The 14,256-nt window shown below is 37.7% G+C and overlaps 1 protein-coding gene across 1 annotated transcript in view; it reads right to left on the bottom strand.

Annotated features, from left to right (window-relative positions):
- Positions 1–14,256, bottom strand: part of LOC136038142 (DNA-binding protein SMUBP-2-like) — a 544,983-nt gene that overhangs the window by 280,877 nt on the left and 249,850 nt on the right. The gene's annotated exons all lie outside the window — the stretch shown is intronic.

Raw genomic sequence — 14,256 nt, 5'->3', positions numbered from 1 at the left:
AAATCAAAACAACTTTGATTTATTTTCGTCGACAAGGTCTTTCATTGAAGATATCGGAAGCGATATAAACATCAACTCATGTATATCTGTTATGAAAATGGAATAAAAACTTAAAGAAAGAATTAAGCAATTAATTCTCAGAGCAAGAGATATCAGATAACACTGGGTAAAGATGGATATTAAAACTATTTTTAAATGCAGTTATAAATGAGACAAGTTTAGCAATTAAGCTCAAAGAGAATCTGCCGAAATCTGCTGACGGAATGTTAAACTTGGGATTCACGTCTAAAAGTTTGAATACCTTTTAGTTAAAAAGAAAAATAGAATTCCCAGAATTAACAATCGAGGCGCTGAAATGTCTGATTCCATTTTCTGCCTCTTACTTTTGTGATTTGGTATTTTCATCAAAGGCCCAAATAAAAAGTCAACTAAGAAGTTGCTTAAACTTGGAAAACGATTTAAGATTTAATATTGCAAAAACGGATCCACAATGGAAGAAACTGATTGAACAAACTCAAGCCCAACCTTCACAGGAAAATAAGGAATACTCAAGATTTTTTTTTTTTTTTTTTGGTTACTGTTAGCAAAAAAATTTATAAATAAACATAATGATAATGAGCCGTCATATTTACATCTTTTTTTAGTCTACCTACCTTTTACAATTTATTGATTGCTCTCAACCTCATCCCCCCCCCCTACAGAGGTTTCGCAACCCGCAGGTTTATCTTTATATGCTATCTTTTTAGGTAATATATCTAAGGTTCGGAATGAAAAGCAGTCAAATTACTTAGATTTCATGTAATTGATAATTGCAAATTCAATATCTTAAAGCATTTTTAGCTGTGTCTAAGTGAAATTGTCTTTAAGCCTCCCTTAAGCCCTATTTTCTTTTCCAAGTGCCGCAAAAAGGAGTAATTTACAGAAAAATCTTACTAGCTGGTTTTTTCTGGACTTTATCCTTGTTCACTTCTAATTTTGTTTATCGACGTAAATAATTACATTTTCTAAATATGTTCAATTCATCTTTCCGTTGACGACGATATTGACAGAGAAAAATGACGACAAAAACAGAGCATACAGTTCTTGTGTTGTCAAAAGGCGACATTGTCGTCGACAGTTTACGAAAACGATTAAAGCTCTTAGATGTTTGAAGCGGTAAACATAGGAGAAAAACTGGTCATTTAAACCTGACTATCTAAACTGAATTGATAACATCATTCTTGTTAGGTGCGTGGTGGCTTTCACTAGCCGGCGTTCATTACTTTTTTGTATTATCTGGTACTTATTCAGGAAATAAACTTATGGGTTTTATGAACTGTGAAATCCACTAACATCTGGATTCTTATTTTGTCGTTCCAATGGCAATCTAGATCACAAAAATGCTGCTCCACTGATAATCAGGACTCTGATTTCATATTCCAGATTTAGAATTGGACAATGTCGCATAAAAAAGGCAAGGATTTTGCCGGGTTGTGGGTTGCAATTATACATTTTGCTGTTCCGCAATCTACAATTCAGCAATCCTATTTTGTAAACAACCTTGCTCCACTGACAATTCTAAATATCGTTTCTACAATCTCATTTGTCTGTAGAGGGCATCTATTATTGCTGGGAAATGCGTGTTTTATTAGTATTAAGAATCTGGCGCGGTTTTTAGGTATAACCCTAAAACCTTTTAGGTATAACCTTTTTTTTGAAGAATCGAGAAATAGCACATAATAAAAACAAGAAATAGTTTCCGTAAATAAGAAAAAACTTACCACATTTTCACCCATATGTTTAACAGAACAGAACAAAAACGGTGTGTTTCTCCAGCTTCAAGAATTAAGAAATCTTTGAACGATTTTGTATGTAGATGTAACTGTGTAGGTGTGTATGTTGTTTTATAAATTTTATAGATTTTATACATGTCGTTTACATTTATATGTTTTTACTCACATGACATCATGCGAACTTTCCATTAAAAATATTATTCCATTGTTCAAAGGGTTTTGGAGTTATGAGAGTTCTGCTTCCACCTGAAAATGAAATCAGGGACATAATGTTCTGGGGAACGAAGCATTGAACGCTACACACGGAACTGTAAAGAATGAATCCCAATTTTAATAGGAATTTCACATGTTGTCATGACACCATGCGCATCAGGGACACGCGTACCAGCACTAGGGAACGAGCGAAGCTTGGTTCCCTGGTACTGCTACTAAAAACAATAACGAGAACTAAGAGCTCATATGGCACTTGTGACGAGAGATCGGATCCGGTTCTGTCAATCACGCATCTAGAACTAGTGCTTATTCTTGAAGTCACCAAAGCACTAGAAATCCCCCCAAATCCCCCAAAAAGACTGGATTTGGTCCGGATATGTCAATAACGCATCTAGAACTTGTACTTATTTTTCTCATGAAGTTTCATCCCGATCTCTCCACTCTAAGCGTTTTCTGAGATTTCCAGTTTCCAAGATTTTCGTTTCCCCACTCCCCCCCCCCCTATTTCACCGGATCCGATCCGAATTGAAATGGAACACCTGAGACATGACATCTTTCTTTATATCAAGTTTCATTAAGATCCAATCACCCATTTGTGAGATAAACATACCTCATTTTTCACGATTTCACCTCCCTCTAGCCCCCCCCCCTCAGATGGTCGAATCGGGGAAGCGACTATTTTAATCTGGTCCGGTCCCTAATACGCCTTCCAACTTTCAGCAGTCGCTATATTGATCACATATCTAGTTTCGGATCTTCTTCGTATAAAAATTGGGACGGTCTGGGATTCAAGCCTCAGACCTCTCGCACCCTAAGCGAGAACCATGCCACTAGACCAGCAAGCCACACTTAAAAACAGCAATCATTTGCTTTATGGGCAAATAAAATTCTTCTCAACTATCTAGTTTGCTCGCTCCCCTCCCAGATGGTGGAATCGGGGAAACGACAATTTCTAATTTAATATGGTATGGTCCCTGATATGCTTGCCAATTTTCATCATCCTAGCTTATCTGGAAGTGCCCGAACTAGCAAAACCAGGACCGATAGACCGACCGACAGACAGACGGACAGAAATTGCGATCGCTATAGGTCACTTGGTAAATACCAAGTGCCATAAAAACCCGGCTTCTCAAAATAAAGAAAAAGGCTAGCAACATTTTAAACAGGTTGGCTACCAAATAGGGGAAATAAAATTTCCCCTATTTACTTTTAGAATAATCGAGAAACAGTATTCAACAACAAAATTAAAGTTTTCCAAATAAGGAAAAAGGCTGCCCATATTTTCACCAGGCATTCACTAAGCAGGACAAAAATGGGGAGGTTTGTTTCGCTTCCAGAAGAATCGGGAACTAATAAAACAATAAAATTAGAAAAAAGAGAAGAAAACTGTTACCTACCTGTCTTACTGGGGGGTCTTCCACCATCCATGCAATACTGTTGGATGAGTTCATCGGCTTTTTCCTCTAACGTAGCGATAATCTGTCGATAGTTCTGGTGCCTAATCGCTATCAGGAAATAACCAATATCCTCTAAAAGTATATATATGAAAAATGATAATACAAATTATTTTTTTAAATACATAAAAATAAGTGAAAAAAAAAAAAAAACAATGAATAGGGAAATAGGTTTATCATTAACACGAACTAAAAGGAAAAATGAATTTAGGAATTTTCTTACCACCAAGAGAAATTGAAGATAAATAATATGACCTAGAGAAGATTCAATCGGTGCCCAATCGCCATGCGCAATACGCTCAAAAGATAAGTTGTGCGGAAGCCATTAGAATCACAAAAGCAAAGAGATTAGATGGAAGCACTGTCTTGCTTTGAACATCCATCTTAAGGCCGTGATTAAGTGAACTGATGGAACTCGAAAATCCCATGTTAAATTGAAAATTTATATTTAAAAAGTACTCAAGTATTCATTGGCGGAAGATGCCGCTTTTAACATCAGGCCATAGCTTCTTGAAGATGCTACAAAATGTTTGAAAGGATTTTGCTCTATTTCCTCTAATTGCTTAGAAATCTTAGAAAATGTCTAGGTCTTTTTCACAAGTGTACTCGATAAAGGATATTGCTTTTAGAACAAAATCGGTACTGTCATAGCAGAAAACAATAACCTGTAAGATGATTGCAACCATTTTTCGATTTATTTTCCTGTTTTCTAACAGTCCCCTAGAATATTTTCAGCTACCTGAAATTTTTACAAGTCGGTTGCCAGAAAGAATCGTTTCATATCGCCAATAATACCCCCTAGAGACCAAAATGACAAGCTGGTATAATCAGCTGCTTGTTAATAGAGTGTGAAATTTTCATAAATTATTTCAATGCAATGAAGAAACCTAGAAATGAGAAATAGTCAGGAGCCTTCAGTAAAGTTGTGCACACAAAGCCGAAATCATGAGGAAAATTAAATCAAAGTGATGTATACATCTTAAAAGTGTTACCACACATAGACAGCGCCTTTGTAAAAAGTATTTGGAGCTTGGTAGATGTAAATATCCAAAATACCTAATAATGCGGTACGCTGAAGAACTAGACAAGTCAAGAGATTTAGGCCAAGCGACAAACCTTGAGGCGGAGCAGAACCCCGTAGCTTCTTCCCCGTTGCCCTACCGGATCGTGACTGGTGGTGGAAACTTGGATTGCGACGAATTGAAGGATTGCCGAAGGATTCTTGATCCTGCATTTTTCGTGCGCGATCTGGAGACTAAAGTTTGGAAGCACAGGTGAGGAGGAAACAACCGAACGAAATTTACACCACCAGATTCAGCGTATCAGAGAATCCTACTGTAGTTTCAAGCTCCTATCTACAATTAAACAAAAAAAAAGCTTTTCTAAGTGAAAGCGAGGAGCGACATTAAAACTTAAAACGATCAGAAACTACTCCGTATATGAAAGGGACTTTTTCTCTTCAACGCCCCACTCTTTACGCTAAAGTTTTTACTGTTTTAAAATGTAGAGTTAAGAGAAAGAGTCAAACTTTAGCGTAAAGAGCGGGGCGTTGAGGAGGAAAAGCCCCTTTCATATACGGAGTAATTTCTGTCGCTCCTTACTTTCATTTAAAAAACTTGCTCTTTTGTTTAATTTTTGGACGTCTTTGAATTAATGCATAGTTTGATCTTGGCTCTCCACATATAAATAATTAAAACGAAATTTGCATATTAATTTTTGGGGCTAAATGGCTTTTTCACAGTTTTAATCGGAAGATTTTGAGAAAAAAGGAGCGAGAGAGGAGGCCTAGTTGCCCTCCTATTTTTTGATTACTTAAAAAGGCAACTATAACTTATACTTTTTACGAAGGTTTTCGTAAGTAAAAAATATAAGTAACTTATGAATTAAATTACGTAGCGAACTTCTATATTCGTATGTTTTTATTGCGTACTAGCTGTTGGGGTGGCGCTTCGCGCCACCCCAACACCTAGTTGGTGGGGCGCTTCGCGCCCCCCCAAGCCCCCCCGCGCGCGTAAGTCGTTACGCGCCATATTAGTTACGCGCCATTGTAGTTGTGTCCCTGTGTCCCACCTGTGAATATAGATAGATTTATATATGTGTTTCAAACTACGTAAAAATTGCGAATATACAACATTCTTGGCTTTCCCATTGTCTGTCCATATACAAAGCCGTATGTACTAATAATGACGTCATATGCAAACGCTCTTTTTACAAACAAACAAACATGCATACACACAACTCGTTTTTATATAGATCGATAGATAGATAGATACAATACAAATTAACTACGTAAAACTTGTGAATATACAACAGTCTTCGCTGTCCCATTGTCTGTGCGTATAAATAGATTGTCAGGTTTACCGACCCTCAAAGATGCAACATACAATTGTACATTGGTAAAGCAATCTGTATTAAGATCTATACCGCATTTTTCTAGTGATTGCCCTTGAGCTTTGTTGATGGTGGTTGCAAATGCTAATCGAATTGGGAATTGCAATCTTTTAAATTGAAAAAGCAGATCCGTTGGAATCATGGGAATGCGAGGAATAAGAACAGCCTCGCCCTCATAAGGCCCTGTCAAGATTGTGGCCTCTATTATGTTTTCCATTGTTTTTTTTACGGCAAGTCGCGTGCCATTGCAAAGCTTTGGTGGGTTGATATTTCTTAAAAGTATTATTGGTACGCCTATTTTTAGTTGTAGCACGTGTGGTGGAAACCCTGAAGGATCTATGGAATTTAAAAATTCAGATGGATAATTAACCGCTTCATTTGGTTCCAAAATACAAATTAACTGCGTAAAACTTGCGAATATACAACATTCTTCGCTGTCCAATTGTCGCTGCATATAAATAGATTGTCAGGTTTACCGACCCTCGAACATGCAACGTACAATTGTCCATGGGAAAAACAATCAGTATTAAGATCTATACCACATTTTTCTAATGATTGACCTTGAGCTTTGTTAATGGTGATTGCAAATGCTAATCGAATTGGGAATTGCATTCTTTTAAATTGAAAAGGCAGATCCGTTGGAATCATGGGAATGCGAGGAATAAGAACAGCCTCACCCTCAAAAGGCCCTGTCAAGATTGTGGCCTCTATTAGGTTTTCCATTGTTTTTTTTTTTACGGCAAGTCGAGTGCCATTGCAAAGCTTTGGTGGGTTTATATTTCTTAAAAGTATTATTGGTACGCCTATTTTTAGTTGTAGCACGTGTGGTGGAAACCTTGAAAGATCTATGGAATTTAAAAATTCAGATGGATAATTAACCGCTTCATTTGGTTCCAAAACTGTGTCGACTGACTTGTAAAGGACTGCCTGGTCTCGAATCTTGGTCAAAACAATATTGTTGATTTCGTGGACGTCTATATTTTTGGGTGCGAGAATCGCTCTTTCACTTAGCCCCGTTTTGCAATCGGACACGCATATTTGTAGTTAATTTTAATGTTTTTACGTGTGCCCATAAATTAGAATTTTTCAGGCAAGCATTCATTTCGTCTGCAGGAGTTGATCTAGGTATTATAGGTAATGATTGCCTGAAATCTCCCGCAAGCAATATTAATGTGCTGCCAAAGGGTTTCGACTTCCCTCGCAAATCTTTCAAGCATTGATCCAGAGCCTCGAGCGATTTTTTGTGTGCCATTGTGCACTCATCCCAAATAATAAGTTTGCATTGCTGCAATACTTTACCCATCCCAGATGATTTGGAAATATTGCACGAGGGAGTTTCTGTAGAATGTAAGTTCAGAGGCAATTTCAAAGCGGAATGAGCAGTTCTTCCACCAGGCAGCAATGTTGCGGCTATTCCGGACGACGCAATTGCCAACGCTATATCATTTTTTGATCGAATTGATGCCAGAATCAGTTTTATCACAAACGTTTTACCAGTACCTCCTGGCGCATCCAAAAAGAAAATTTCTCCAACGTTGTTATCGACACAATGCATTATCGTATCATAAATGTCTTTTTGTTCCGACGTTAACTTGGAAATGTTATTTTGTACATACGACAATAGATCACTCGTACTGTAACTTTGTTCACGATCCAATTCTACACATGTCGAAACAGCAGCGATACGGTTAGGTGAAGGCATTCCCAAATCCTGAAGAGGTTTGTTTGCCATACGTACGCACAAATCTTCTATAACAACTAAAGTGTAGTTATAAATTTCTGATGTAAAATCAAAAGTCATATCTGACGTCTCTAACTGTTTTCGATGGAGTATATCTTCGGACATTTTTGACTTATATTTTTCCCATAACTCTGTAGGAGCTGATGGAGAGCAAGTTGTTAAAATGATGCCAAACAATGCACGAATTTGACTTGGGGTTGACGTTTCGCACGCGTCATTGATGCAGTTATCCCAGTGTTGGTCATTCTCCAATAAATTCAGAGCTTGGCATGCACTACGGTAAGTGTCATGTATAGTACCATTTACAGTCCTCAAATACTCAAAGGATGTCGGACCGGGTACATTCACCAAAAGCAGGCGTAGAAAGAAGCATTCATGTTGATTGGGGTGAACGGTGTAGAGTCTTCCTATCGTGGTATCTTTGAAGATGGTAGGTTGGCCGTCGACTGACTTACCCTGTTTTCGACGTTCAAATACTTTATTTTTAGTATTCCACGTGTAATACGAAGGCACTTCAGTATACAGCAGTTTTTTTGCAAAAGAATCATTTTTGCAAAGCGAAAAAAAGCGGTTAATGTTGTATACGGTGGATTCAGGACTCTTTGTTGCACGTTGGTTTCCGTGAAATAAACACGTTGACCATTCTGTAAATGTACCGCTAAGTGAACAACAGCTGGACTACGTTCATGTATCGGAAATGAAAGAATTCGCCAAACAGCTTCATTACTGCTTATGTATCTTCCAGCCTGATATTGTACGATTTCATCGAAATCTTTGATTTCGGGCTGCAAGCCAAAAACTGCCATGTCACTGCCTTTGTTGACGTATTTACATATGTATTTGATTGCCTTTACGGAGTTACAGTATTCAACGTTTATGTGTGCATTAAATGTTTTTGATAATAATGGGGAATATGGAACAACCCACTGGTTATCTACTTCGATGGTGGTACCGTTACGCTTCTTTATTATTGCTGTTTTACCGCCATCTTCAGTAGATCTTCTTCTATATTGTGGGTAACCATCATTGCCAGTAATTGTGTTTGATACTAAAAGTCGAGGATATTGCTTTGTGCACCTTCCTTTGGCCATGCATGGTGAATTTTCGTTCAGTGCACCGCAAGGTCCATGTATCATATTTTTTACAATAATATCATGTAACCCCTTATCGACATTTTTATCAGGTATTTCAGCGTCACCGTCAAACCAAAAATGACGACAACTAATTTCATGACGTCAGTCAACACAGAAACATGACGTCACCTGATCCACAGACAGACACACAGACAGACAACTTATTTTTATATATATAGATATGAGGGGGCTCACCCCTCGTCGATACCTCGCTCTTGATATTAAAGCTTAAATTTTGTCCCAATTCCTTAAAAATGACCCCTGAATCACAAAGGCCGTAGAATAAATAGTTGAAATTACTAAAAATGCTTTAGCGTAAAGAGCGAGGTATTAAGAGAAGGTAGACCCCTCATATGCGTAATAATTTCTGTTCGTTTTAAGTTTTAATGCTGCTTCTCACTTTCAGTAGAAAAAAACTTTTCATGTTTATTTTTTCATTGTTTTTTTTTCAAATAATGCTAGAAAATCCTGCGCCCCCTCCATTGAAAGTCTCTTCCCCCATGACAAGTTCCTCCATGGAAAAATCCTCACCGGTAACCTCCCCCCCCCAAATCAAAAAAATCCCCCTGAAAACGTCAGTACGCTTCTTAGTAACCATTACTATATGTACACACAGGTCAAAGATTGTAACTTGCAGCCCCTCCCACGGGGACTGCGGGGGAGTAAGTCATCCCCAAAGACATAGTTATTGGGTTTTCCGACTATGGTGAATAAAATGGCTATCTCAGAATTTTGATCCGGTGACTTTGGGAAAAAGACCATGGGAGGGGGCCTAGGTGCCCTCCAACTTTTTGGTCACTTAAAAAGGGCACTAGAACTTACCATTTCCGTTAAAATGAGCCCTTTCGCGACATTATAGGACCACTGAGTCGATACGATCACCCCTGAGAAAAAACAAATAAACACGCATCCGTGATTTGTCTTCTGGCAAAAAATGCGAAACTCCAGATTTTTATAGATTTGGGCTTGAAACTTCTACATCAAGGTTCTCTGATACGCTGAATCTGATGGTGTGATTTTCGTTAAGATCGTATGACTTTTAGGGGGTGTTCCCCCTATTTTCTAGAATGAGGAAAAATTTTTCAGGCTCGTAACTTTTGATGGGTAAGACTAATCTTGATGAAACTTATATATTTAAAATCAGCATTAAAATGTCATTCTTTTGATATAACTACTGGTATCAAAATTCCATTTTTATTTTAGAATTTTGGTTACTATTGAGCCTGGTCGCTCCTTACTACAGATCGTTACCACGAACTGTTTAAAAATGTGGAATTCTGTATTTTGTGTCAGAAGGCAGATCACGGATGCTTGTTTGTTTTTTATTTTATTTTTTCAGGGGTGATCGTATCGACCCAGTGGTCCTAGAATGTTGCGAGAGGGTTCATTCTAACGGAAATGAAAAGTTCTAGTGCCCTTTTTAAGTGACCAAAAAAATCGGAGGGCACCTAGGCCCCCGTTGCACGCTAATTATTTTCCCAAAGTCACCGGATCAAAATTCTGAGGTAGCCATTTTATTCAGTGTAGTCGAAAATCCTTACAACTATGCCTTTTGGGATGACCTACTCCCCCACAGTCCCCGTGGGAGGGGCTACAAGTTACTAACACTGACCAGTGCTTACATATAGTAATGGTTATTGGAAAGTGTTCAGACGTTTTCTGGGGCGTTTTCATTTGGCTGGGGGCAGGGGTTGAGAAGAGGGGGATATGTTGGGGGAACTTTTCATGGAGGAATTTGTCATGGGGGAAGAAAATTTCCATGAAGGGAGCGCAGGATTTTCTAGCATTATTTAAAAAACAATGAAAAAATAAATATGACAAAGTTTTTCAACTGAAAGGAACAGAATCCTGTAAATATTAATTCCTGTAAATATTCCATAATAATTTCTGTTAAAAGGAACAGAAATTATTACGCATATGAGGGGCTCACCTCCTCCTAATACCTCGCTCTTTACGCTAAAGTATTTTTTAGAAATTTCAACTATTTATTCTACTGCTTTTGTTATTCAGGGGTCATTCTTAAGAAACTGGAACAAAATTTAAGCTTTAGCGTGAAGAGTGAGGTACTGACGAGGGGGTGAACCCCCTCATATATGTAATAAAAATATGAGAATACAGAAGCTTCTTTATGTAAGCTAATTTGTAAGTTGCGAATATCTTTAACTAATAAAATTTATTTTTACTAATAAAAACATTCTTAAAAAATTAAAAGTTCAAGTTGCCTTTTAAGTAATCAAAAAATCGGAGGGCAACTAGACCTCCGTCCCCGCTTCTTTTTTTCCTCAAAATCATTCGATCAAAACTATGAGAAAACCATTTAGCCAAAAAAAAAAAAAAGGCAAATTCCGTTTTAATTATTCATCTGCGGAGAGCATAAATCAAGACATGCATTGATTCAAAAACGTTCAGAAATTAAATTAAATAAAAACTAGTGTTTTTTAACTTAAAGTAAGGAGTGACATTAAAACATAAAACGAACAGAAATTACTTCAAAAATGAAAGGGGCTGCTTCCTCATCAACGCCCCGCTCTTCACGCTAAAGTCCCACTCTTTCTCTTAACTCTATTTTTAAAAAAGTAAAAAACTTTAGCGTAAAGAGCGGGGCGTTCACGAGGAAGCAGTCCCTTTCATATACGAAGTAATTTTTGTTGGTTTTAAGTTTTAATGTCACTCCTTACTTTCAGTTAATTTTTTTTCAATTTAATTCGTAAGAAAACTTTGGTTTTCTGAGAATCCTCGAAGAAAGCTTTCAACTAAGTTTGGTGTTTAGTTTCGAATTAATCAACTGAGGTATTTTAATTAGCCTATCCCTAGGAAAAAAAATGAAAATAACAATAAATTTTCAAATGCACTCTGTGCATGCCGTCACAGTTTCATATACATGGCCATTTTGTATTTGAGAATGATAGTGCTCTTTTGCTCATTTTCTCTTCTCCCTTGGTCGGTAACCAAGCTTTGTAAGACCCAGCCAAATACATTACTATCTCTCCAAAGGAAGCTGTCTATCAAAACCTCTCACAAGACTTGATAATTGGTACTATTTGAAGTTTTGACAATCGACGGTCTCGAGAGAATTCAAAGACAGAAGGCTAACCTAACTTCAATTTTGAAGCTCGATGTTTTCAAGTTCACTTAATCACGGCCTTAAACTATAAGGGAAAAATACAACATGTACGAGCCTTATTGACTTTTATTTTGAGGAGTTTTGAGCATTTATTGACTTAAACTCGAATTTAAATCTGTTTTGATTTCAATTTTTTGTATCGGGACGTTATTCAAAAGGTGACGACGAGATTCTGAGGAAATATTTTTAGGATGTCTGGACTAGAGATATTTTATTTTTGCTTTTTGTGCTCAGTATTTGTAAAGTTAGTTCTGTTAGTTCTAGTAGGTTGAATGCTTCTTTTTTCTCTTTGTAACTACGTTAAGTAGTGTTCAAGGAGGAATTGGATTTTTTTGGTTCTGCTAGAGACAAGGTGATGTTAGCTTTAAAAATAGGGCATTTCAGCCAATATAAATCCAGCATTACAAGATTCTAAACTAGTCATGAAATATGAAAAATGCAACAACAAAATGCCACTCTGTGTGGTACCTGGCCTAAAATTTAATTTAAAACAAGCTTAACTTCACTCTGGGCAATAAGTTTTCAGCTTTCAAGAAAATTTCATAAAGATAATCAAACGGCATGGGGTGTGTAGATGAATATGGACACCTGCCTTATACCTTGTGACACACGACTTTGAACTACAGTTCCTAGAATCTCCAAAAGTGGCTTTATTCAGATTTCTGGAACATTACTTTAACCACTACAATTTTCGCTGGGACTGCAAACACATCCCTGCAGAACAAGTTATACCAGCACCGAATACCAATCACTATCTTTAAAAAAGACAGTGATTATTTTTTTTTTCAATCACTATCTTTCAACGTCGTGTCAATGACTGCTTTTTCCTAGTGTGTCAGTGTCCACTCTTTTCTTTCTAAGCTTTCTTTATCTGTGCCAACACGCTGAAAGACAAGTGCGGGAAAATCATCCGAACCAAAGGACAATTGAAACGCTGGCGAGAACACTCCTCTAAGCTGCTAAGCCCCATCAAAAACTCAAATGATCTGTCTCATTTCTCGGGTACTGCTAGGGAACCTTACAATATAAATCTGGACCCATCGAGAATCGCAGAAGTGCTAAAAGCGCTCAAGTGCAGAAAAAGTAACAAGGCACGAGAAGAGGATAGAATTCCTTCTGGAATATACAAGGCTTCGCCAAACTATTGCGCCGCCTAGCCGGCCAGTTTCTACAGGTCTGGATGACAAAGGCCTTCCCAAAAGACCGGAGGGGCTCTCAGGATCAGGTACTCACGATCCAGCCCATCCAGAAACAGTACAACAGGTATGACCTACCATTCCTCATCCCTTTCATTGATTTCCTTCTGCTTTCGATTTCCTTGTTATAGAAGAACTATGGAGGATTATGGCCGGAGATTGAGCACCACAGGACCTCATCGACATACTTCGAGGTGGATACATGGGCACTGAGACCTGTGTCCGCATTTCGGTTAACAATACTCCCAAGTTTAAAGTCAAGTCTGGTGTCAAGTAAGTATGCCCCTATTGCCCACATTATTCAGCTGCGCGATAGATTGGACAATGCCCTGACCAAACGCAAGAAAGTTGTCTTTGGTCAACTGGATGGCTTTTTTAGATCTCTGACAGACCTGGATTTTGCAGACGATGTTGCCTTGTTAGATACCACAGGTGACGGCTTACAAGACATGATACATCATGCCTGCAAGACTTCGAAACGCATTGAGCTTACCAGAAACAGCTCCAAGACTAAAGTATTGGCTGTCAATCAATCTACTCCATTGGACGACAAACTAATTGAAAACATCGACGAATTCAAGTACAAATGTCTATTTTAACACCAGATAGTGGAGCTGGCAAAGACACTTCTACTGGAATATCAAGGGCTTGGAGAGTCCAAAACAAAAATTGTTAGTTAAGAATTAAACGGCCTATAAAACACCTCCAACAAATAACATCCAACTGATAAATACAGCTGAACGATAAAAAGATTCTCAAGATGTTTCAGGGAATTCTATTGTGCCTGGCATCGTCAATTACGTTGGTGAAAATGGCAACAGTGAGAACAACAGAAAAGATTAGTCTTAAGTAGCAAAATTTTCAGGAAGGCAATCCTGCAAAAAAAGGAGAATACAATGGGATCCTATCTCCTGAGGTTAGTCTGAAGGGCCCGCGGCGTAACCTCCCTCCTGCAAAAACTGAAATATGGTGGCATAAAATTCACTCTTTCTGATTTATACACATACACTTTTTACGAAATGTTCCTGCTGCTAGATTACCCAAGTGTAGGTTTATAACGATAGGACTGCAAAGATTGAATTCAGTTTCATTATCGAGCACAAATTTTTTATAATTCTCTGAATAAAACTATAAGGGTTGATGTTTACTATATAAAAGCACCTAATAAAGACACGGGTTTATAAAAATCAGTACGCAATTACAATTTAATAAGAAGTAAGCGAAATGATCGA

This window comes from Artemia franciscana, chromosome 17 (genome assembly GCF_032884065.1).
Source record: "Artemia franciscana chromosome 17, ASM3288406v1, whole genome shotgun sequence".
NCBI classification, from domain to species: Eukaryota; Metazoa; Arthropoda; class Branchiopoda; order Anostraca; family Artemiidae; genus Artemia; species Artemia franciscana.
The sequence above is the reverse complement of the archived record's forward strand: the minus strand, read 5'-3'. Positions and strand labels throughout refer to the sequence as shown.